Source organism: Calidris pugnax, unplaced genomic scaffold (genome assembly GCF_001431845.1).
Source record: "Calidris pugnax isolate Ruff unplaced genomic scaffold, ASM143184v1 scaffold38, whole genome shotgun sequence".
Classification (NCBI taxonomy): Eukaryota; Metazoa; Chordata; class Aves; order Charadriiformes; family Scolopacidae; genus Calidris; species Calidris pugnax.
The window spans coordinates 12,657,584-12,684,103 of NW_015090995.1; the positions used below are offsets into that span (position 1 = coordinate 12,657,584).

The 26,520-nt window shown below is 42.9% G+C and overlaps 1 protein-coding gene across 1 annotated transcript in view; it reads right to left on the bottom strand.

The window, feature by feature from the left end:
- TRPC5 (transient receptor potential cation channel, subfamily C, member 5) overlaps positions 1 to 26,514 on the bottom strand; it is a 96,429-nt gene extending 69,915 nt beyond the window's left edge. The window contains exon 1 of the mRNA XM_014955335.1: positions 26,397 to 26,514. The gene's annotated coding sequence lies outside the window, so the exon portion shown is untranslated. The remainder of the gene's footprint in view (positions 1 to 26,396) is intronic.
- Between the last annotated feature and the right edge of the window lie 6 nt (positions 26,515 to 26,520).

The following is a 26,520-nucleotide window of genomic DNA, read 5'->3' on the forward strand; positions in this document are numbered from 1 at the left end:
CCAAAGTTTAGAGTGATGTGTGGTAGAACCCGAAAAGGCAAGGGGGACAGCTTGAGCAATGCATAAGAAGCAGTGAGGAGAGAGGAAGGAGCAAGAAGAGCAGGGGAGCAGCACTGAATAGTAGCCATTAGTTAGAGACATCATTAATGAAGATAGACAGGCAAAGGTCACTCAGCAGCACTGCCTTTTGCCACTAAAAATTCCATGAGTTTTCACTACAAATTTTTTGAGGATGTGTTGGTAGTTGAACCACCCTTTATTTCCCACTTTGCTGTCTCACAGGAATCAGAATGCCCTGTATGAAATGGGATGAGTACAACCAACAGGGTGGGAGCCAGTGCCAGTTTACATCCATGTAATCACCAGCCCCTTTATAAAATAGGATCTTCCTTGCTTTTATTTGCTTTTGTCATCATTTGACTTTTCGTGATACTGATTAAGAGGTGGAAAAGCACCATTGCTCCTGATTGTTGAGCTCCCTGTGTAATGGAAGCAGAAGAGACTTGTAGGGGTCTTGAATTTAGATACAGGAGCCCATCACTCCCAAATGATGTGAGCATCTGACTACCTGAGGAACCCATAAAATACTGGGTCTTGAACACAAGATCAATAGACAACAGGTACCTGTCTCAATTGATGGGACCAGCCACCAACCAGCCAACTCGGATCACACATTACAACAGACAACAAAACCCTGCATCTGCCAAGTTGCAAATAGAGCGGTTGGTTGTTCCCTCCTACTGCAGATTCACTCTGACACATGTTGGCAAAGCTCTGTGTGTGGCTTTAAATGTTGCTACATCTTCTTTCTCAGATCTGCAGAAGGGTTTATGTGCTGGAAAACCTGCCTGTATTTTCTAGTTGTATCAGCCCAGTAAAAGAACTGATCTCTTGCAACACATCTTCACTGCTTCCTTCCATCCTTCTCTTCAAGGCTACTTCTTCTTTTTAGTATTTCAGGGAGAGTAATTTCCTCTTTTTGCATTTCTAATCTGGACTTCGGGTCTGGGAATTATGGACCATAACTGCTAAAATGGCCTGACTCTTTTATCATGCTCAGAGGCTGTGCACTCAGTAATATTGATCTTTTTTAAAAAGGCTTTAAACCTGAGTTATGAAATAGTCCAGAAGGGCCACTTAGGTAAATAATATTACATGTAGTTAATGGACCAATTGAATTTGTGATTGGATCCTTCTTTTAAGTGCTCTAGATCTTATTTACTAACAATGCCTGACTGAGCTTATACCTCCCACAGTTTGAGGAAATAAAACTGACTTTGTAACATTCTGCAATTCCTTTTTTTCTGCAACGATACCCCCTTGTTCCAGAAAATTGCTTTTTCCATGGAGTTCAGTGGGAACCAGACTGCAACTCTAAGTCCCACTGCTTCTCATGATGTCTCTGCATCACATTCACCATTGTTTTGGTCAGAAGCAGATTTTTTTCCTGATGCTTTTAAATGCAAAAAGAGCTACTACTGAATAAATGTACAACCTCAGAAGTATTTTAAAATTATAAAATTGCAATGACCTTCTGGTGTATGTGGCTGTGTAAATTCGCTTTAGCAGAGGTCCCATGATCCAGGAAGTTTATAGTCAGCTCATAAGTTATACAAGATATATCATTCCCCTGGAATAAGTGCTTTCCAAAACTTGCAGGGTTGCAGTACAACACAAAAATGAGAAACCGACTGCTAATAAAATTGGAGATGAGTAATCTAGTTTCATTGCCCAAGATGAGCGAAAGGGAGAGCACTAATAGAGTATGTGATAAAAATGCAAAACCACAGTCATTCATGATTCACATTGGAGGATATGTCCTTAGAAGATGCTGAGAAAAATTCTTCTTAGAACGTTTTTCACTCATCATCACTTCAGGCATAGTTAAGAATACATATAGTCACTGAGGTACTGCATGTAACCTTCTAATCTAAGAAGCGTTTGTAAAAGAAGACAACCTCTAACTTCAGATTATAAATTTACAGAAGCCAAAAGAAAACTCTTTGCCAGTAACTCAAATGTCATAATTTGACTCAAGTCCCAGCTGCAATTCTTAACTTTCTGGAGAGGGTGACAATTATCAAAGATATATATGTTTGATTTGGAAAGGCCAACTCTTTGGTATAATTCTCTTCCGCTGCATAATCAATCTATGAGTCATGACCAACCACATATGGATGTGTGTATATATATATAAAAATATCTATGTATATATAAAAATATCATTACAAAAGATAAAGCGTATGTAGTATGCTTTGAGATACTGTTGCGCTTAAGAAAGTACCTGAGCAATCAGTGGTCCTAACTAAAACTTAGGAATCAAACTCAGTTCTCCTTCTTTTGGCTTTAGGGTGCTCAATCATGTCAGCCCAGGACATCTGCAAGGCCACCTACTGCTGGAGGATGGAAATCTTGGCTCAGCTGAATTTTCTATGAGATGAATAAGCTCTCTCTGCTGGACACAGCCTTACTGAGAGTCAGTATGACTGTAGAACAAACTTGCATGGGAAGTAAGGAACATTCCAAAACTTACCATTCTCCATTCCATGTGCAAAGCACTTGGTTTGACCTTGCCTTCTCAAGCAGAGGAGCACAGCTACATACATATTTCAAAGGAAGATAACAAATCATGACACTCCACCACATATGCTTAAACCCATGGGGAGAGCCTAAAAGCCACCATGTAACAGATGTGAATCATGTTGGGCTGAAGGGCTCTCCCATGTTCTAGTGATGACTAGTGCAGAAGAACCTAGAGAGAATAACAGAATGAAACTGGCCTTGGTGTCAGACTGAGCTCTACAGGCCTGAAATATCCCATGGGTTTTGCAGGGGGTTTGTAGATGTAAGGCTCCACCTTGCCATATATCTGCAGAATCCAAGTCAGCTAGCTGGTAGCCAATGTGGGTATTAAGGATGGAAAAGGAAAATTAAATTTTGGAGAGATGGCAAGTTCCATTATCACTATGCTCATCTGCAGATCTGCGTAAGAAAAATTTGCAGGAAAAGACTTTTGCACTTGCTATATGTAACTGCTGTAGCTGGAAACAAAACTGACAAGTTGGCAAGCAGACAAGCCCTTCTTCACATTGGGTTGACCTGGCCATAAAGAACTCACATCATAAGCCTAACCATTTAAAGAGATGAGGTGTTCAATACTCCTTGCTTCCTTCTTCAAGCCAACTATCAATTTGGTTCTGTTCTTGCTAGGTTTCTCTGTTGAACCTACTGCTTCAGCACTTGAGTCCTTCAAAATGCTGGGGACAGGGGCAAATCATTGCTTCACAGGACCAGGATGTTATCTAAAGGCTTTTTTCTGTGGAGCTGCAGAAGTGGGCTACCACTGATTCGCCACTAGCAGTGATCACCTGTAGCAACCCAGAAAAGATATTCTTCTCTCTTTTGCCCTCAATAGTTATCTGTCCTCCATTTCCACCTACTGAGTCTGACATTCTCTTCAGCAGAACTGTATTTCAAAAAGGTGCTGTCCAGATATTTAAGTTTTGTACATCTGTGAGTCAAATAAGCTAGTTTTTCCTCAATGGGAAACTTCTCAAATAGTCCATTTTAGCTTTATTTTTAAATACACAGTGTAATAACATTTCAGTAGATACGCAGTCACTACATTTTGTGGGCAGGCTGCTTAATTCATCCAAGTGAGTAATGCCCTGAGTTTTAACAGTGCATGGGAAAACACTTCTCTGGGAGACTCTGATTTCCCATGGAGGAAAAAGATTTGTACTTGCCTGGCTCAGCTCAGCATATTTCTGTTACCTACTCCTCCTTTGCACATGACTCTTAAGGCCTCTTGCCTGAACAGGATGCACTGGCGTCATTTAAGGGTGAAAGTCACCAAGGAAACAGTATTAGGAAACCCCTAGTTTGTGTTACAACCTTCATCAGCTTCATTAGCTTCAGTCTAGTTGCACAGAAGAAGTTGCAGCATTTCATATTAATCTGGACAAGCCCTAGATATATGGGCTTAAACCAGAATCAATGACAGCCTGTGAGCAAGTTGGTATGAGGCTGCTCGGCCTTATAATCTGCAAGTTAATTCAAACAACAAGCAGCACCCTTCCTTGGGAAACAACAGCAAAAGCTAATACCAACCTTTCCTGAATTTACCAAACAGTAAATTCATTCTATGCACACATGTATAGTGTTTGCATTCCAGGAAAGTTGCTAATATGCTTGACCTCAGAGTGCTTTCTCTGGGCTCTGGACAATAATAATCAGGACATCCACTCTTTGCACACAGCCAGAGCAGCCATGCAGAACACGGGCCAATAGCCAACCTGGGGTTCAGGACAAGGAAGATCCTTATCTACTTCCAGCTGTCAGTGTGATGTTTGCAGGGTGTAGGTAGCCCAGATTTGGTTTCATCTGTCCTGAAAGTAACACACAGCTTCCAGTATGTCTTAAGGGAAAGGATGACAGAAAAAATCTTTGGTGTAGAGCCAATTGCAAAGCCCCTGTTTGGGAGGCAGACGGAGGAGAGGGAGTATTGACCCATTCCTGGAATATTTGAGTATTACCTCAACAAAAATTAGTCTGGACTTCTAAAATTACTTCCTCATGATAAAATGGCTGCAGCACATGCTTTTAGTTACTATTACAATTAAGTAGTTAGAGTTTGTAATTCTTCCACTTCTTTCCACACAGCCATCACACAGGTGTGAATAAAAACATACCATTGTGAGCAGCTTAAAAAAAAATGAAGCCCTAGAATATATTCATAGTATGTATCTTTGCGAACACAGACAGAATAGAAAGCTTATTTTGTCCGCCTGATGTCATTGCTCTGTCCCCTACTCTTTTGAGATGGGCTATCTATTCATTTTCCACCACCTAATAACAAAAAAGAGATGTCAACTGAACTGAGAAATACTGTCAAGCAAGCCGCCCTGTTGTCTTATCTGCTAATGCAGCACTAATGTGGCATGGCATCATTATCATCTCTGTGCTCTACGTCCACTGTTTCTGCGCCTGCTGCCTGTAATCTCTAGCTGCTGTAGCTATTGAAGAAGAGGGGGTTTTTTTGCCTGTTCCCACTCTCGCTCAGTGAGCATTGTAATCGTTTCTTCAATCTGTGAACATCGTCTCTCGGCGAGCTGATGGCAGTATGGACTGTTAGACCTGCCTCAGCCTGGCTGACAGTGTGAGTAAACCACCCAGTCGCACAAGGAAAATGCAAGATTGTGGCACACACAGTTGCCGGGATGAGAAAGGGTAGTCACAGCAAGCTATAAACAACTAGCAGTGACAGTTGTTTAGGCTCTGTTTCTCATCTCAATAACGAGGGGATTTATTAGTAGTTATCAGTTATCATTTCTGAACAAGCTCTGCTGGAGCTATTTTCATTGGTACCCATGTAAAAATACAGTCAAGACCCAGCAGCTGCAGCAGCCATCACGTGCAGGGCCCTACGCTGACAGTCCCCGGGGTTACTGTGCACTACTAACTCTAGCTCTCATTTTAGTTTGGTTCTTAATTTTGAAATTCAAACGAAACTGGGGGTTCTTGGAACGAAGAGGAAAAATCATGTGTTCAGTTCTCACAGAAATGTTTCCCAATTGTACAGAAAGGCTGTGTTAGACAATGTTCACCCACAGCACCTTTTGGAGTTGAAAAAGGCCAAGACCCATGAATACTGCTTCCCTGAGTTCGCTTCCAAAGTATGGTAAATATGGAAGGATTACAAGCCAAATTCCCCGCAGCTACAGAGCACTGGGGACAGGAACACAAGGAATCCGTGTCCCAAGGGCAGCAAGCACACCACTCGCTGTCATGATCACAGTCATTTGCACAAATGGGACCAAAAAGAGAGCTCCCGATGGGCAAGGAGCAGCTGTCCTGCTCCCGTGAGGGTGCTACTGCCTGGCAGTGATGCTTGTGTGCCTGTGCTCTGTGGAAAGGGAAAAAGCTTTCAGACATCTCTCCTTTCTAAAACCTTCTCAGGAGAAAGAAAGATTTCTTAGGGGCTTCCACACAGAGGAATAAAATTCTGAAAAATTCAGATTTTTGAAGCACTTAGACTAGTCAGCAGGTGACTGATTTGAATGCAGCACAACTTGACATAGGGGGATTATCTCTCCTTCACTAGAACCAGCCAATGCAGGGCACAGTCCCCTCTCCTGCAGCTGCAGCTTTCCCACCACGTTGCACCCTGGCTGGTTCAGGTGCACCTCACCAGCAAATCCTGTAGTCTGAGCCACCTGGATAGTTGTAGGGCTGAGAAGGAAACACATTTCTACAAGAAAAAGGTCTTGCTAAATGTACCGTTTTAAAATGATGGAGACTAAGCATTACAGATTGCAATGGCAGTGCGGTTGCAGTTTATCTCAGTCGTGGTTTTGCACAAGGCAGGGCTGGTCCTAGCATCCTTCACTGCCACTTCTGTTGAGACAGTCTCTTGACAAAATGACTGCCTGGGCTGTGCAGTAAAGCGGGGTATTTTATGGGGAGGTGGAAATACCATACAGAAAAAAGAAAAGAGAAATCTTCATAGAAAGAAAGTGGGAGGGAGCTTCCCCTGACAATGATAATAAACAGAATAGTCTGCAGATAAAATAAAGAAGCAAAGCCAAATCCTAGTTCATTAAGATAGCTCAGGGAAGAGTCTCGAACTGCAAACTGGACAGTTTTTTAAGACCCACAGAAAGGCTGGAGGAGATAAAAACACATTCATTTAAAATGGAAAAATGTTGTTCTCAAGAGAATTAAGTATGTGAATCTACAAGACACAAAAAAATGCTGCACAGCCATAAAACAGCAAGGAAGAGGAGTAACACTTATTATACTGCTTGTTAGTAAAGAAATGCATAGGACACAGATATTTGCTTCTATTAATGCCCTAATAAGGTTCCTGAATAATATTTCCAGTATAAAACTTGGCTATTCAACCACCAGATCATTCTTATAAAGCCAGAGATTTGGGTCACGGATGTGTAGGAGTAACAATGTTATTTCTTAATCTTTGCATACTTACATCGTGCCCTTTGGCTACCAACAATAATAACACCATCTCTTACATGGCTTTTCAGCCATAGATCTACAAGTACATTTTAAAGGACAGACAGCATTCATCCTCTTGTCATATGGATGGGAAATCTGCAGCAAAAAGAAGTGAAGTGACTTGATTCATCCTTTCATGACAGCAAGTGATCATTGGTCAGAATTCCCTGAAATACACACATATATATATATAAGTATAGCTTAATATTTGTAACAGATCCCTTGGTGTCTAACGAGTGATGCTCAATGCTAGAGCAATCTGGAGTCAGAATGCCTCCAGGGGAGATGAGTCACTGATCCCCTTTATAGGCACGTGAAATGCTCTTTCCCTGCCCTATTGTTGCCTTCTCTATACTAAGAGCCAAGCAGGAGCTTTGCCTCTGCCCACATCTGCTCCTCACCCTATGGGCAGCCACTGTGGTTAACAGGAATACCGTAGTCTGTCTTCCTTGGGCTCAAGTCGAGTTTGCAGAGTTGTGTCCCATGGTCTAGCAGCAGAAGCCTTCTGGCACCCTTTTCCAATCTCAGGGCAGTGACTCGCCCTTCAGGGGCCCATGCCATGATAAGGACAATAGTTCTGTCCCAGGAAAGGCTGCACATGAAGTGATGATAAAAAATGGAAATGTCCCACCTTACTAGGGAAACAGCTTATTTTAAATATTCCACAGGACTACCCTGTCAGATGCTGAAAAATCTACGTGACATCATCTTAAAGATCAGTCCCTTGGCCTTCCTAAGGGGAACTTCTCACATCGGCATAGGATGTTTTTTGCTTCTTCCCTAAGTTCTTGTCTGCAGCCTGACTCAATGTCACTGCCTTCTTCTTTTATTTTTATATTTTCTTTCTTCGAGACACTATTCTGAAAGTTTCTCCCCTTTTCTTTTGCATTTAATTTTGCAGTTTACTTCCCTGTTCAGTTAAGTGTTCATTCAAGATATCTCGGCTTTCAAGAGACATCTGAGGTGAGGCTCGTCAGTTTTTCTTCAGCAGAGATTTATTTTGTATGCTCTCGGTTTTAGGCTCAGCTACAGTGTAACTGCAGGGGGTTCATGTTTAAATTGAGCTGTATTCCTCTGGCTGCAGGAGTGGGCCTATGCAAAGGAAATGCACAAATCCATAAATAAGGCTTGGCACAATTTCACTGCTCTACTTAATGCTGACATTTGCAAGCTCTGTTTTCCCAAACCTCTTGCTTCCAAATCCCTGCACCTGCTAATTTGTTAATTCTGTTTTCAGTGAGTTTAGACTTGTGTATTCTTAATTATGCTAATGAAGAATAAACTATTTAAAATATTAATGTTTTGCAAACTTTAGAAAGAAAACAGTTAATATATATTTTGTCCCCGGGTTTCTCTACACTGTTGCATTCACAGACCAGTCCAGGGCATCACTTTTCTCTACCAGGCTCTCTTGAGTGGGTGCCTCGTCCTCTGTTTTATCCCTCCTCCTCCTCCTTCTCCTTCTCCTCTCTCAGGTCTCTTCTGACACAGCTTCACTTTCCCCTTTTCTGTCTGGTCTCTGGTGAGAGGAAGATCTTGCAGGTTAATGACCAGAAATGGTAATTACCACAGCTGTTTCTACTAGTTATTTTTGACTCTCTTGATAGTCAAAAATACTTGACTCTCTCTTGACTCTCTTGATACTCTCTTTGACTCTCTTCTCCCCTTCAAGGCTCTGTGAAGGCTCTTTGCTTCTGCTCTCTTCCAGATAGTCTTTGTAAATGGTGTCTGGAACCTGCTGGGAATTACTGAGATGCTACAGACCTCTGTCCCCCTCCCCTCCTTTGGGCATCTCTCAGATATCTCTGCCAGGCAGGAGACTTACACTTCTGGCAAAGGAATGACTCATGAGACAATGTGTGGTCCTTAAAAGGCAGTAGCTGTGGCCTCTCCTCCCCATGCACCTACAATTTCAATGCACTATTCTTCTGCTTTCGCTGCACATCGATTAGCAGATTTGGTTTATGTTTTCCTGGCTTCTACATAAAATGTAGGTCAGATCATGGTAGACATACATCAAAATTGTGATTTACTGCGCATGAAAGGAATAGTGAGCACTGAACCTGCAAGAAGAAAGGTGACTAATCGCTTAACTTATCCAAACAGCATCTACCTGCAGACTGTCTTTATTCCTGGATTCTTGGGGTTTCTTCCTATATGTGCATTCCTGATGCACCTTTAGCTGTGCTTTTTATGCGTCTGTCTTTCCTGGATGTCTATGCAGAGCTGCTAAATCGCAGATATACAACATGTAGGATATCGTTCTCACCATCTCCCTGACAAGACAGCATTGTTTCTTACAGTACAGATGGCTTACAAGATACTGATCTCTGCCAATGGAGCAGCAATTCACTATCTGTAAAGTCACTCTGAAAGGAGGTGTTTTGGCATTAAGGTTGAGATTGAGGATAAACCACATCCTGCAGTCAGGGCTGAGCAGGCCTCGAGAAGGCCAGGCAAGCAGTATTACTCTTAGCAGCATATCAAGGAGTTGTTTCACCCCAGGAGAGCTGTTTTCCCCAGGGTTGTGTGCTCTCCATAACCCATAAGTGTTCACAGTCTGCACAAGTAGACTACACTATATTACAGTCGTGCCATGCTTGTCACTTCCTTGGGAGTCTAGCCACATTTGCTGGGGTTTATTTTCAGCCCTGAGCTTTGGGAGTTCAATAATTACATGAGAATGTGTTCTGGAAAAAAAAAAAAAAGTTTCTAGCCTCTAGGGTGTGAAGTAAAGAGTGTGAGTCACTGAGTGAACTTCATTGATGCAGAAACCAGACAGAAAGTGTCCCAAATTCTGTAGGTTAAAAATCTCATTAACTTTAATCCAGAGTTTGCAGATCTGAGGTATAGGACAGAGAGGGGAGAAATGGGGCTTTGGAGCCCATGGACTTGGCTGCTTGAGTTGGGCATGCCAGACCTTCTCTGCAGGCCATGGCACCACCTTCTCTGTAAGCCCTATCCTGGCTGGAAAAAAAACCATCAAGGTGTAGCAAAGGATGTGTTTGTGCCTTGCTCTGGTATCAGGCAGGTCAGCGCAATGGTGGCATTTTGTACACTGACTCATGGCCACACACTTTAAGGATTGCCTGCTCCACTATTTATAAAACTAAAAAGGTGTTGTCACTTGGTCAACCTAGTGCAGAAACATCACTGGGTATTCTCCATGAAGACAGTTTTGTAAGTCCATTAAATCATGCCAGCCAGATATCATACACCCTTGTTCACACGTAGCGTGAGAGGATCCCTTTGACTCAATCAGATAAAACAGCCACCAATTTAACACCACTTTTGGCAGAGGAGAAATGCATTTCTGTACATGCCTACTTACAGCCAGGGCCTGCCGAAGCTTCTCTACTGCAAGACACCTCTATTACTGCCATCCAGAGCTTAAAATCAGCTGAGAAAATATGTTACACGCTAGACAACTTTATTTAAGCACAGTCACAACTGTGGCTATAGACAGAAATGCAAACAGTTTGTATATTACCAGACAGCCACTATTTTCAAATTTCTTTCCTTTTTCTTTAAAGCCCTGGGCCTAATGGCCCTCCAGCAAAGCCTTGCTTACTAGCACATCTGATTAGGGGTCCTTGCAAAATACAAATTATCATCACCCCCATTTTCTAAGTAGAGAAAAGTAGGAGACGCTACCAACTTTTGACAGGAAGCCCAGGGCCAACAAAGGACCTCATTCCACTCCAAGCTCACACCTTAACCACTGACTGATGGCTGAACTACGTGTGGAAGACTGTAGAGGAGAAAGGCTTCAGTTTAGCACAGCTGTTTTCCATACTAATGTTTTCACAAGAACAAGGCACTGGAGCAGCAGATGTACAGTGATGATGCACTGCTAGTCTCTTCTGACAGGCACTATTCTTGCAAATCCTCATTTTCTTTTGGCTTCCTCTTGCTTTTTTTTCTCTCTTGATTTCTTATCCGAATGCTTCCATCATAGATGGCTGTGAAGAAATTCTGAAAATTTGGCTATCTGATGCTTATTCAGCTACAGGAGTTAGCAGAGAGCCTGGGAAAGGAACAAAAGGCCCAGAGAGGTTTGAATAATCCCATACATCTCAGTGAGGGGCTAATTCTGGGGCATGATCATCAAGGTATCAGTACTGATTGCCATTCCAGCTCTTATACAAGAGAAGAGATGGAAAGTTACTGGTGCACATTATTTATCCCTCCTACCTCCATGCTTGGGTGGTTTGAAGACACTCTCACCTATTTTGCCCCACCTAAAAGGGACTGAAAGAACAAAATTTGTACAAGTGAACAGAAATGGAGCTATGCTCCAGGTGTTCATTGAAACACACAGACAGAGAATTTAAATAACTATGCAAACTGCTGGTGGGACCACTGCATACATCAGATGTCACTCAGACACCGTTTCACCTGGAATATGTTACTTTAATGAGAAAAGACTGGAGAGGCACATACACCTTTTGCTTGCTTGGTCTGCACCCAGTCCTGGACTCTGAGCTACCTCCTACTGTGAACATGGTGTTCAAAATATAATCCTCCCTTCTGAGAGTTATTTCCAGAGGAGCAGGTCTTTTGGCATTGACTGGAGAAATGAGTATGAAGCTAAGATCCCCACTGTCTACCTACCTGAGGCTTAGCTTTCTGCAAACCTTCAAAGCTGTCAGGAGGGCTGGGGACAACCTCTGGGATGACTGCAGAAACAGCATAACCACGTCAGCCAAGTTTCTCACAGGTCATCAGGTCTACGGTAAAACAAGTAGAATTAATGTGTGGGGAATTAGATTAGTCCCCATCTCTATTCTGACTTTGGCTTCTCATGTCAGTTATGTGAAGGGTCTGGTGGCTCCCACCATTATTGTGTCTGTCTGTTATAAAGTATACTCCACAAAATGTGGCAAAATAAAGTGTAGGTAAAATCCTTCAGGTACCTGAGAGCTTCTCTGGCATTGAAAAGAAATCTGGATCTTAGTTGGGAGTGTTAACAGCAGCACTTGATGTACCTGACAGCCACATCCCAGTGACATGGCAAACTGTGGATTTTTCCACTGCCTTTCTGGTGTACCTTTGGGCAAGTAGTTTTTCAGATCAGCGCCTCTCTTTGCTTCTCTCATTTGGTTTTAGGGTATATGGCATCACTGGTGACTATAAGTAAGGACACCAAGAGGCCCTGGTCTCAGTTGCCGTAACAAGAATGTATTCTGTTTCTAGAATTCATTTTTTGCCTTCCAGCTTTGATAATTTTTTCTCACTGCACAGCTCTCATTTTCAAGATACTGTCAGCACTGTTCTTTCCAGACACATAAAGCAGATAAAGTGTCTGATTAAACAACAGATCCAAAAGGCTAAACCCAGCTTGTATAACAAACAACTGGCAAAGCTATTAAATGAAGACCTGGGGATTTTTTTTTTACTTATACTTTCAACGGGCATGGGCATAATGACCATGTACAGTTCTATAATTTCAAGCTCTACAGTTAGTAACAATCCTATTTTACACATTTTTTGTTCATCTAATTAGCTGTTAGCATTCTTGAACACTGTCCATTAAATTTTATTACCCACAATCAAGTTTTCATAACAGAAGAGCAAAAATGACTGCAAAAAGAGTATCCATGGAAGACACGATATGTTACATGCATCACTGCAATGGAAAATTGGGACTTTCCTCAAATTCTGAGCTGTTCCTAGATGGACTGCATGATTGATTAAAATCCTGAGCCTGATTTTGCTTGGGGGTACTTTGTCACAAATCTAAAATTAATTATTTGGCTCTTGAGAATAACCCTGCATCTCTACTGGCTGAATTACATACAGAACTTAATTTGGCTTCACCGAAAGTATTCAGGTCCACAATTTTTGCAAGACCTTCTCATTTTTCAGGTCCCTTTCTGTAACTATAATAAAGAAACAGTTTTGCATTTAGTAGCTAGTTCCAGCTAGCATAGACATGAAAAAATAAATAAAACAATCAATTATTTACACCGATCAACTAAGGCCAAGTTCTTTTCAACATACTGAGGTTACGTTTCTGATGGACCAGAAGTATCTTTTTGTTTAATGTTATAGTACTTGTAGCCTGGCTATCTTTCCTCAGCTTCTTCAGTCCCTGTTTCTCTGAGATTTTCAGCCCCTGCCTATCAAATACCTTTGCACAGCACAGCTTTCAAGTGGGAAGCCAGATTCAGCACCCACTTTCCTGTGCCCTCCAGCATGCTGAGGAACCCTCACATCCTCCTTTTTAGCTGGATTTTACTATCAGCGAAGACTTCTTTTGTGTTTGTTAGAAATTAGTTACTCGAACACACAGATTGTTTTTCTTCCTACTGGTTGCCTCTGTATTTCCATGGGGAGGATGAATGAGGAAGAGGAACAGGGCTGTAAGCCCTCAGCTCTACCCATATTAGCATGATGACTACATTCTGCCCTGCTTTTGCTCCACGCTTTACCTTAGTTTAATTAAAAGTACTTCTTGCTGCTGACCTGACTGACCCTGTCACACTGTTGTGCAACACACCCTGTGCTAGCTGTGTCTCTGTTGTTCTCTTTGCCCCCATGAAGCTTGCTTGCCTCCTGTCCACACACTCTTGCAATGGGAAGGAAAAAACTACAGTCCATGCACCTTTCCCCAGGGCCAGGCCTTGAGGCTCCAAGTGGCATTTATTAAGAGTATACAATTTGGAGGAATCCCAAATTGCAGATGCTTTTCTACCTCAAGTCTTTCTTTTTCCTCCTAGTACTTTGGATTTTCTTTCATCACTGAGGTATCACAGAACAGTCCACCCTCGCTCAGTCAGGGATGACTTATTTTCCTTGGCAAAATCAAAGTGTTTTTCTAAGGGTATATTCTGGCCCTTGAAATAGATTTTTTTTTTTTTTTTTTTTAAGGATTAGGCAGAAGCCTCTACCGGATGGCCTGTAAGTAAAGTTCTGCTGGACAGGAAAAGTTGATGATTTAGCAGACCTTTTCCATCAGCAACTCTGTCATTACTACTCAAACAGTAACAGCAGCCAGCCTCTGCTGCCTCTTGGCATCCAGAAATACTTTTCTAGCATTACATGCCTAACCAGAAACAGTCTGAAATTCACCCCCATGCCTAGACTACTTCTGGGATTTAAGATACCGAATCAAGACTAAAACAATAGCCCAGTTTCTCTTTATTTGTGCTTTGATTTTTCTGTGGTGCTTTTAATGACAGCAGCACTCAATGTGCTTGGTCAGGTAAAGCAAACAGTGTCCCACTCAGTTAGTGACAGTGGGTGACAGAAGCTGGACTCCTCCAAGAACTCCCTTATATTTCAGGTGAGCTACTGAGTCTTGTAAATCCTTAGCAGGACAGTCCAGGCTGTTATACAGTGACTTTCACTTGGTGTCTGGCTATACCAGTTCCAGAAATGTTACTTGGCTTACACTTCAGGTTGAAAAAGTCAAATGATATCCATATGTTTCCCAAATTTCATTCTGGACTTCAACTTTCTATAAAAGAAAATGAGGGGCAGTGATAGCTCTAGGGATACTGCAGTCATGCCAAGGATCCTACAGTTTGAGCTGCCCCAAAATGAGTGCAAACACTGCACCAGATAACGCTGCAGATAGTGAGTGGAAAGCTGGCAGGAAATGTTCAGGATACCTCCAGCATGCCTGCCTTAAAGCCTGAAAAAGGTGAAACCACTCAAGCAAGCAAGCAAGCAAACAAACAAATAAACACCACCCCTCCTTGGGGGAAAAAAAACCCAAGATTGCCCACTCTGGTTTGTGTAGTGTTTGACAAGAACTACACTCCCAAAGCCACTGCACATCAGCCACTGATCCAGCCAGCCTCCTAAATCTGTTATTGACAATGAAGCTGTTTGTTTGTCATCTCGAGGATGAACGGGAATGACATTTCTGTTGCAGTGCAGTAAAAGGTTAGCACTTGCATAAGCTGATAAATGTGAAGTCAAGGTGACTCTACTTTATGCATTACATTAGCATAGAACTGCAAATCCTTAGGGTGCACAGAGAAGTATAAGCAAGCAATATAAGGAACTACGGCATTGCAACTGGAAATGTTTCTGGGAAAATCCTCCCTTTACACACATAAAATGCAGGAGAAAATCTCATAGAGTGTTTGCAGTCTGCTAGGCTCAGGGCAAAGACAACAGAACAAAACAATGCTAAGGTACATGGGATGAATATTGCCTATTAACATAGGAGAAACCTTTTCCATTATATGATTACTTTCCATTAACTTGAACAAAAAGACCCAAGTCCTGGAAAAAGTGTCTCGTCGTAACGCCTGCATGATTGGATGAATAAATCTGTTTTAATTAAATGCCTTTTTTATAGTAGGCTGTAACAAAATATTGTGAGAAAGTGAGAAGCTGATAGCTGGCTTTGAGATTCCAAGTAACCTTCTCCTAATTAAGTCTGCACATATTTATATGTCATCTTAGTGCAAGAAAATACTTAAGAGCTCTCCTTTCTCTTAACTTCTTTTTCTATTTTCCTTTCTGGTGCTAGTTATTAATTTACTATGTTCTTCCTTCACATTACTTCAGCCAAAGCAGAGCCAAATTGTTTCAAATGCATCTTACTCACTCTGAATTTCATTCTGCTTATGCAGATATACTTGTCTTGCTGACTTCAGTGACATAATTCCTAATTGCCCAGGTAAAACTGAGAAGAGAAGCCACAGTTCTGGACTCCTCCCTGCTTTGTTACACTGGGCTGATGCCATTGACTAGACTCACCGAATTAAAACTCTCCTCTAACTCAGCAGGGAAGGTATTGCAAAGCTTTGGTAGCACATCAAAGTATCTCCATGCCTTGCTTCTCGTTTCATGTACGACCGATGTAGTCTATCACATGCTGGTATTGAACTTCTTCAGTTCTCAGCTCCAAAGCCTGCTACGTTTTGAGTTAGTCCGTTGTTACTCTCATTTTCGGGCTCTATCTTCCCTACCCAGCACCCCAAAATGAGGCAAGAGAAGAAAACAGTTTAGGAGTATGCCTCGAGCCGTATATCACCAGTGCTTTTCTGGGCTTGGATGCGTGCAGCTGGGGAGCTTTAGGACCACATAAAGCACAAATTTGCAGGACCATCTCCTGGCACCTTGTATATCTGCATGTAGAAACAAGGTGTCTTGTTAACAGGAAATATTGGAAGGTGCAAAAACTGTATTGACATTACCCAGGAGGGTAAAGAAGATGTTCAGGTTATGGTATGTTCTTGGGCAGTAACAAATAAAAATAGGATTCTTTATTGAAATGATCACATGCAGATGGGTTCTAATATCTCCTATGGGCTAAATCTATGTATTTTCCCCCTCCTAAGGTCTCCCCAGCTGCCTAGACATGAAAGACACTGTCAGCAGTGCTACAAAAACATACGAAGCTGGTCTAACGTGAACAGGTTTCCTACTGGGTTTCCTCCAGGAATAGTCCATTTCTTTGTAGTATTCATCAGTTCCCATGGAGTTGGGCACTTGTGCAAAGTACAGTCATTCTCCAAACACCTATGAAAATGGAGAAGGTCAAACTAAAAAACCTTTCAGTGTTCAAACACCCCTCTGTCTCTCCAGCATCCCCACTGCACACAGGTGGTCCACCTAGGCTAGAAAAATTCTGCGATCTGAGGAGACTATTTCCATGGTTCATTTTTCAGGTGTGAAAGGCTCTCTTTAGGACCAACCTGATGCTCTGGATAATGATAATTGATCCATATGGATTCAACAGGAGTGTTGGATAAAAAACAGTAGATCAGGCTTCTGGATCCAAACCAAGATTAAAAAAGAATGAATTTAAATGAGAGAAAAGTAAGTCTACTTATATGTTGGTTAATTTGGAAACAAACCAGTACTTTTGAATAGCATCAGTTATCCATGATATTTATAAACTATCTTTTCTATAGAAGGCTTTACTTCCACTGAAGTGAAGACCTGCCCATATTCTTCACTTTTTATATTTGAAGATTAGCATTCAGTCATTTACCCCTGCTTTGGACTGAAATTAGCAGCAATAAGATTGACACCTATGCCATGGAGAAAATTACTGCCCCACAGCTTGCTCCATTCCTCATCGTCCAGCAAGACAGAGGTAAGGAATCCACAAAATTCTACAGGAGCTTCTTCTACAAACTCTCTTGCTTGGATGCTCCACTTAAGAGTGCTTCATAATTATTTCATAAATATCCTACTTTATGTTCCTTCCTTCCCAACTGCCAGTCCCATTTTAGCACGGGACATGTTCAATATTGAGTTTAAGCTGGCCATAGCAACACAACGTGTGTGTGTGCAACTGCACCACTGCTAATGGTCTCTTTGTGGGAAGTGGGCTGGGCTTTGTGCCCCCCTGTCTGAAGTCTCAATTTTTTATGACTTGATTTCCCAGTTAGTACTCACAAAGGCATACTAATATGTCGGGACTATAAAAGATGATTAAAACAAGAATCCATCTATCACAAAATCTACACAGCATGGTAGTATTCCTCGTGTAACCACGTTATCAGTAGCACACTGTTATTTTGCTTCTGAATTAACAAACTGGACTCAGTGACAGCTTTTTGTGACATGGCATCAAGGAAGCAAAATACCTGGCTTTGACTTCTCGATCTTGCATGATCATGGGTATGCTGCTGTATTTATCTTTCCTTGTCTGTAAAATGGATGATGCTGCTGCTAATCTATCCAAACTCCATGTTAAGAGGCTCAATCTGTAAAGCTGATTTAAACCACTACTGCAATATGGGCACAGTATTAATACCATTTCAGATTTTCCAGAAATGAACAAGAACTAAAAGACTAATTCGATTTATTTTGAATTCTGCATTCTCTTCCTAATGCTTCAACCCTTAAGCATAGGAACACACTAAGACCAGGCCTCACTGCTCTGTGACTGCACACTGCTGTATGCCCCAGTGTGTACCCACTCATGCGTGGTTATCACTTGAAAAGGGAGGAAACCCCATGCCTCAATGTGTGCAACAGCTCAGCTTGCCAGTACTACCAGAGGGCATTTGAACAGAGTAGGCTCTCGGGCTTAAGCATCAGTATCAGGATCAAGACAAGCTACATCCTGTGGCTGCCTAAATTTTCCTACAGGCACCACAGAAAGTGACAGACCAGTTTACAAGCCATTGCTGGCAAAAACGTGTTTGGCCAAACATCCAGGAATACCAGAGCCATTTGTAGAACCTGGATCAGGTTCTGAAATAACCATAAACAACAACAAAACCCATCTAACAATGTAGCTGCTGTGAATAATCTGACAGCTGTGGGGATTTGACAGGTGTTTGAGGTCTTACCCTGGTTCAAATGTAGGAACAATCAGGCACAGGATCCTCTGATGACACCACAGCCTCAGCGCTGCAAGTTTGGCAGCTAAAGGACTTCAGCCAAGCAGTATAACCAGATTAAAGGATTCTAAAAGAGCATTGCCATGAAAGGGGCTGTGTAGCAGGACTGCAGGAATCACATCTCTGTGACACTATCTGGAGCAACTCCTTCATTCCCTTCACCTCAGCCTGTCACAGTGCAAAACAACGCACTCAGCTTTTATCCAGCCATGTGTAACTCCATGCTGATCGAGGGCTGAGCCTGAACACAAGCCCAACTCCTGGGCTGAGTCAGCCCCATTCTGGGAGGGCCAGAAAGAGGCTTCTGAAGAGGTCACCTTCACAAGTCGCCTGCCACGCCAGTGAAGGCAGGTGTCCCTGCTCCACATACGCACCTCTGGTCACTGAAGGGAAGCTCTGAATGCAGAAGCAGGAAAAAAGAGAAAGATTCTGATCCCAAAAAAAGAGAACACACAAGACAGCCCCCAGCTGGCCTGCTCTGAACAGGTCAGTGCCACAGGGGAGGAAGCTTTGTTTCCAGTTCCATAAGCGAGAAAGATTAATCCAAACATGCATAGCAAGGTCATGGTGGCAACCCTGCTCCTTCATTACACCCCAAATACTTCACCCTGAATTTTGGTGCCATCAGCTATTGAGCCTTAAAAAATAATGAGAATAAGACATTCAGAGGACAGTGAGAACATCTGAAAAAAGAACATTGCTCTTCAAGCCCAGATCAAAAGCTCAGCGAAGTCAGTGGGAATTTTTCCATTTCCCACCGTTGCTACTTGTGCTCGTGCTCACCTCATAGGTCCAGAGGGTCCCTTCAGATTTCACCAGCAATTCAGCCCATGGGCAGTCCCAGAACTGGTGAAAGAGGATAGGCCAATTAGAGTCCCATTTCCCTTCAGCTAGACAAGAACTGGGAATTCTGAGAACTAAGCTCAGCCTTGGACTGAAAATGTCCCTGAGCAGGGACCAAACAGAGCTAACAGCTCTGACAAATCTGATCTTTCTTCCATACAAGAAAGACCAAACAGACTTTGGGCTAAGCCCACCCTTGTGCTGGTGGCTTGAATCCCAGCCTTTCCTTTTCTGTCCCCAGCCCTCTGATGAGCAATTTATACCAGGCTCTTGGCCTCTCTAGATGCCCCATTTTGCATAAATAATTACAAACTTTCAGGGCTTGGTGTCTGTTATATTTATAGGCTGGAGTGATATTTTGGGAATCTATAAGACTTTTTTAGGAAGAAGCCCCCCATTTTCTGTCTTGTTCCATTCATGAGTACATTAAAATCTTTGGCAAAATCAGAAGACAACCAAGAAAGATCTGCTAGAATTTGTGCTACCGGACCTGCTCCATAGATGCACGGTCAGTGCAGAGGAACTATTTTTGACTGAAGATCAGATGGAAACCCTCGCATGAATAGCTAGAAGACTTCTAAAATACCTCTTCCTTTCATCCATTGCAGCATCCTGCATATATTACTTTCAGCCAAGCCACTCTTCAACTTCTTTCTTTTCCCAAACTATTTCAGTCAACCAGGGGTTCATGTGGCTTCTGTGGACAGCAATGGGTTTATTTTTGGGAGGGGTGTCTACCCTCACTGATTACATTTTGTGCCAATAGCTAATGTGATGGCTTGTTGACTGCTGATATTCATACCCGTGTCTTTGACAGGCAAGGCGCCCACTCACCAGCTGCTCCGCCTGTTTGATTAGGTTACAGACAGGGTGCAGGGAAAACTGCAGGAGATAATGTGGAAGTGAAGCCATTTTGTGTGTGCACGCAGGCGCGTGTGCTTGTGGGACCATAACATACTGCTCCCCATCACCAACTCTTCATGTAATCTTAGTAGTGTGCACACCAGCATCAATCCCTGTACATGGTGAAGAAGTAAGGGGAGCTGGAAAGATATCATTGCCTTGATTTCAAGATCAATAGAAACCCACAGATGAATGTCAGAACATTTGCCCTAACACTCCATAAACACAGAGCTCCAGGCTTAAACAAAGATGTGCATTTTAAGACATATACTTGTTTTAGACCTTGAATTTGAGAAGCCTTAAACCCTTTTCCCAGCTATAGAGCACACCCCTGATCTGGGCTCAGCTTGTGCCCCTTTTATCTATGGCACAGAGGGGGACTCGGAGTATGTCAGTGGCCAGTGACGTGGCCATATCTATCTCCTGTTGTGCATCCTCCTGACAGCAGGAGCTGGTGATGGGGTGTCAGTCAGGACCTCATGGGAGCTGCTCTCCCTGCCGAGGAACAAGGAGGCTGGTGGAGAACAAGGCTTCTGGCTGGGCAGCCCTGTTCTCCCCAGCAACCCCTGTGGAGCCACTGGGCACAGTCAGCTCCAGATATGGCCCTCACGACTTTCTCAAGAAGGAGCTTAGTTTTTGTTTTCTTGCTGAAGACACAGGGTATTGCAGGAAAAGCAAACTTTGGAAGACTTTTAGGACTCTTCAGAGACAGAGTCCATTCTTTCCAAATGAGGATCCCCTGATGATGTTATACAGGAAAGAAAGATCTGGGTAAGGGATTTTCATTATAGCCTTAAATATGCTGCAAGGGACTTCACATCTTTTGTTTGAACATTCTCTGTGGTCTCCTGCCCTCTTCCTCTTCCTTAGATCAGGCTTTACTTCCTTTGCCAATGTAACCTCTCCTCTACTGTTAAAAAATCCCTCTTTTGAAGCAGATGCTTCTCTTTGAAATAGCCTTCCTAGTTGTACCTTGGGCACCCATCTCACAGCCCCTTGTCCATGTCCCTGAATCTAATTTGACTCCCCAAGAGAAAAGGGTGAAGAGTCAGTGACAAGGCACTGACATCCTAGGAATCTTTAATCCTCTTGTCCCCATTAGGAACAATTTTAGGGTATTAGGGCAATTTTATAAACCTTGAAATTTCCACCTGGAAATTTTCAAATACCTCAATACACATAATTCAGATATTTCCATTAACTGCAGCTCCGGGCTAAGTAAAAGATCAGCACCTCCATTTCATAATGCAGCATAAACAAGAACAAAAAGGACACAAAGACTGAATGAGAGAGTGGCATTATTTCATCTTCTTGTCCCAGCCAGAGCCCTGAGCCCCAAATGGCTTCATTCTCTCACACTGCTTTGACAGTAAGGCTTCACACAATGAAATTCTTGCAGCTTCCTATGTTAATCCATTAATACCTGTGAGAGCAGGATGAAATCTCTACTCTGGTTGTCATTCTGGAACCAAAATGCCCAATAAACACTCTTCCATAAGCTCCATTCTTCCTTCTTTATTTGTGTCGGTGCTGGAAGAACACAGGAATAGATTATACCCATGGTCCTTCTGTCCCAGGATGTTATCTCTGGTGATGGGCAGCAGTCTGTGTCCAACTGTATTTACAGTGACTGTCCCCTTCTGCACTCTCCCTGCATCTGGCAATTCATAGTGTAGAGAGCCAGAGGCTACATCCAGACCATCGTGCTTCTTATCCACACTCTTATCCACACTCACAAGTTCATTGTGAACTCATCTCATCTTTTTCAACCTGCTTATGCTTTTGGCCACCAGAGCATCTTGTGGTAATGATCATTACAATTTAATTAGCAGACATGATAGGAAACTTATCTGACTCTATTCAGGTGCTTAAATCAGTCTTTCCAAAACAGTGAATCGGATTCCTCTCTAAGGATGCAAATGGGATGCAGGACACATGAGAGGGGCCATGAAATTGCTTCAGTTCTCACTGGAACATGTTCACTGCACATGAAGAGGGAGAGACTGAGAGAAGGGAGAAGGAAATAAGGACAAAGTAGCTTCCTGGCTTGAATCCAGAGGTTGAGCCGAGAATAAACAATAATACGTGCCTAACAATCCAACAGAAGCAAATGTAATTCCTATAAGCAAAAATTAGCGTGTTGCCCAAGTCAAGTTTCATATCATGGCCCCAGTGACCAACACTATATAAAACCTGATACGCTCTGAAGAAAATAAAAAATGGAGAAATGAGGACTGAGGTCTACCTGCTACTCATACACATAGAGAAATATGCCTTGTCTCTCTAGTTCCTCCCCTTCACAGCCATCATCTCACAGAAAACACCACAAGGATGCCATACTTACAGCCACACTTCACTCTAAGGACTCCTCATTGCTTTCCAAGACAGGAAATCGCAGGAAGACGACAGGTTTTACATTGAACAACTCCACACAACGACACAGCATCCTGTCTTTACCATGACGGTAAAAGCAGCCAAAGCAGGAGGCAGGTTAGCCAGCAGGCAGGCAGAGCTCTGGGGAACTGATCCTTGTGCAGCAGGAGGGGACCAGCCCCAGCTCTCCTCATTTCAGCCCTGGATGCCAGCACATTTCTTGCTTCCCCAAGAGGGAACTTAACCTAACTTACCCTGAAAACACACTGAAGCGTAATAGCTCAGACAGCTGAAAGGGATAAAAATCCTGCCCCAGCTGTCCAGTGACTGCAGTCTCCAACACACAGACAGCTCCATCTGCCTATGCCTTTTAACTGCACTGGGCCTGGGCAGTCAAAAGAGGACCTGACTGGCAAGATGCTCTGTGGCAGTGATTTGTGATTACTGGTTGTCACCCTTGGCAGGAAAAACAGAAGAAAATAGCCTTTGCCTAGCTGCGATTTTGTGCTAGAGACTTTCCTGGCTAACAAGAAACCTACAGCTGTTTCAAAGCCAGTTTCTCTAGTACTTCTTAATCTGAACCACAAGTTGGGTCTGGATCCTTCTGCAGTTACTCATACTAACCCCTCATTGCTACACAGGATTTTGGGCTCACAGACTTCCAGGAATCACTTCCTAGCTTGTATTTTTTCCCAAATTGGACATTGTAGAGATTACCAGTCACTGGCAGCCTCCTGCCTTTCTGAGATAGGCAGTATGCCTGGCTCCCAGCTCTCATAGTGAGCCATTTAAATGTGCCCAAATGCCACTTTTGACATGAGCCTGCTCACCTTTATACCAGACTATCAGTCCAAGCAACTGGAAAACTCTGCTTCCTTGTAATACTTGCATTTAGGCACTCCATATAGGTTCCTCTCCTTACCAAAGATAAAAGACTGTGGCAAATCCAGTCCTGAGTTTTTGATGGTTGAATCCTGCTGAGTTTGGTGATCCTTGCTGATCATATCATTATATATGTCTCATCCTTGAGGTTGGCTTTTCTCTGCTCTCTCATGTTTTCCTTTCTCTCGCTTTAGCCAGAAATGATTTACATGTTTGTTTACTCTGAGCTACATTCATCTGAGTCATTCAGCAACCCTCTACCCACAATCATATTACAGCAAATTCTGAATTGGAGTGTCGGTGAGTGAAATATTACGCTGTTGTGAACATGAGAACAGGGGGCTAATTTCTGGGTTTCAAGAACTGACTCTGTTGCTACGAACATGTCAAAATTCAACAGCATCATAATCCCCTGTGTTCTACTTTACTTCATAAAGAAGGAAAAACTCCAGGCAAAAGAATTACTCTATATTTACATCAATGTAACAACTAGTAAGATTTGGCTCATTTTGTACAAATCATACTACTGTACTTGCAGGAATAATCTTTTCTGTTTCAAACTAATTTTAGCCCCCCTTAAGTGGTGATTATCGAGCTCTTCCATCTGTTGTAGAAAAAAAAATAATTGCACATAGCTTTTGTGATTTTCTTCTCTGAGGTATGTTTTCAAGAACTATATATCTCAAAAAACAACATAATCATATTATTAGCAAGACTTATAACTCAGATGAGAGTACCTCATTGTGTCAAATCCACAACATGGCAAGACCTCAGATTGACATTCTAAGAATTTTTTAAGGTTGTCTAAAAATAAATCTTTGCAAAAAGCAAGATACTAAAATAATTTTGTGTCTAGCGTTACCTCAAATGCAATTCCAAGTAGAAGCTGTTCAGATTTTACTGAAGCATGAAGTGGTTAAGAAAAATAACAATGCCTTTAAAGAAACTAATGAGATTTCAATATGAGAGAATGAAAGCAATGCACATCAAAATATAAAAAATTCTGTCAAAATCTCAGCAATGAAAATAAGGAATTCTATTAATGTTCTATGTACTTGCAAGATAAATTAAAGCTGATCAGAGGTTAGTGTCAAATTCAATTCCTTGTCCATCTAGTTTCTTTTCACATCTTAAAAAAAAAAAAAAAAAGGAAAAGACAAAAAGCCAGCACCTGGACCCTTTCCTTTAGTTTTAATGCTAGAAATGTGCCCTGTAGCAGTATATCTGAGACATAGTTCTTGCCTAGGAAGACTTGCTCCTAGCTGATAGCATATTGATCATTGCTGTGTCCCAGAATAAAAGTACAACCGAACAGAACAGCAAAGCCACACCACAGAGACCAGCGAGCTTACAGTGGGCTAGTTTGATGTCAGGGTAAGTCCTTTCATGTCTTTATCCACTACTTACAGATTAAATATTCTAGAACAGAAGTGTTTCATCAGCTGATAGTTATTGGCAAGTTACATGCAGAGAAATTGGGGGTAAATATTAATGGACAGAACAAGGACTGACATGCCTGATAACACCCAAATGTGATATTTTTTTTTCTTTTCTTCAGAAATGACACTAGATTTCTTTACAGGGGAGCATTACTTAAGCAAATAGTTCCTTTAGTCTGCTTTAGAGCTGTCTGAAAAAACATTTGGCTACAGTTTCAATAAACTGCCTAAAGATAGTGCTTTAACTTCTGAAAAGCATTTTTAAAACAGCAATATAGTAATTTGCATTTACACAGTACCTCCCTGGCTGAAAAGTGTTTTCAAGGGCTTCTGAGTAGCTTCACACAGCCCTGAGAAGGAGTAACGCAGGATAAGCCATATTTTATGGAGAAGGCAAGCATCACCAAAGAAGACAGGATCAGGCAAGATGTCCACAGAACAGAGGTAAATAGCCCTCCTCAGTTCTTCTCCTACAGGGACATGCACACACACACAGAGGCACTGTAACAACATGACCATCCTCTTTCCCAAAATCTTTCCTTCCATCTCCTCTTGCGTTCTGCACAGGGCGCCGCATTGCATAAGCCTTGCTTGCAAGGAGGTGCACCTGACACAAAACTTAGGGTTTGCATTTGACCATCAGGAAGACAAACTATTTTTTTATAATTACAGTGGAAAAGTTAAGAGGAAGTGATCAAACGGACTGGAAGTTCAAAGAGACATTGCTCCCTTGCAGCAGCAGTGAGAACATAAGACTTCATACATGACTGTTCAACCATATTACCTACAGCATGTAGAATTTAATGGAAGACTTGCACATTACCATATTCATAACCATGACTAACAAATCTGTTGTCAATGCCACCAAAAATATCACACAAGCAGAATGTTTTTATACCAAAGAGACCACTGAAGTCACGGCTCAGTAGTAAACAAATGAACTTATAGAGTCTTGAAAATCAGCCCTGACTTTTGTTTTTTCCTTTTGGGCTGCGGAATTTGATAAATTATAAACTGCAAGATGCTCGATAGTCTGTGGACCGAGGGGATAGCAAATGAGGAATTTCTTCTTAAGCATCACAGCAGAGAACACCCCCTCCAACATCCTTGCTACCTTTCCCATTCTGAGGGCTCGCGGGTCGGCGACAAGACTCACAACCGGGTCAAAGGCTGCCCTAATTAGTAACAACTTACATTTGTATTTAACTGGTACGGCTGCGGGATGCAGGTGGCTGATACGGTACGCGCCGTCATTTAGCACAAGGGCAGCTAAAATTCAGCCCCGTCCCTTAGGCTGGGGGTCCCGGCGGTGCCCGGGGAGGGGGTCCCGGCCCTGCTCTGCCGCTGTCAACGTCAGCGGGAGAAACCCCCCCGAGCCGCGGCAGGTGGATGCTTGTGCCTGCTGGGGGGGGGTACAACACACGATGTAAAGGATGTCACACGCGGAGCCTGAGGACCCGGGGCGAGGGGAGTATTTAACAGCCGCAGCTCCAAGTTCGGCCAGCGCCAAGAGGGGACCGGGAGGGCTCTCAGCACCCCCCGCCGCCGAGGAGCCGCTGCCCGCGCAAGGTGTGTGTCCGCTTCCCCCCCATCCCTCTCTCCCGCCCCGGGGTTCGCTCACCTCCGCGCCGCTCCGTCAGGCTCTACATGCCGGGGTGCCCGCGGTCCCGGGGCGCCGGGCCGCTCCGCTCATTTGTAATCCGCTCCGCGCCCAGCGCCGCGGGGGGGGGAGCCCCCATGCCGCC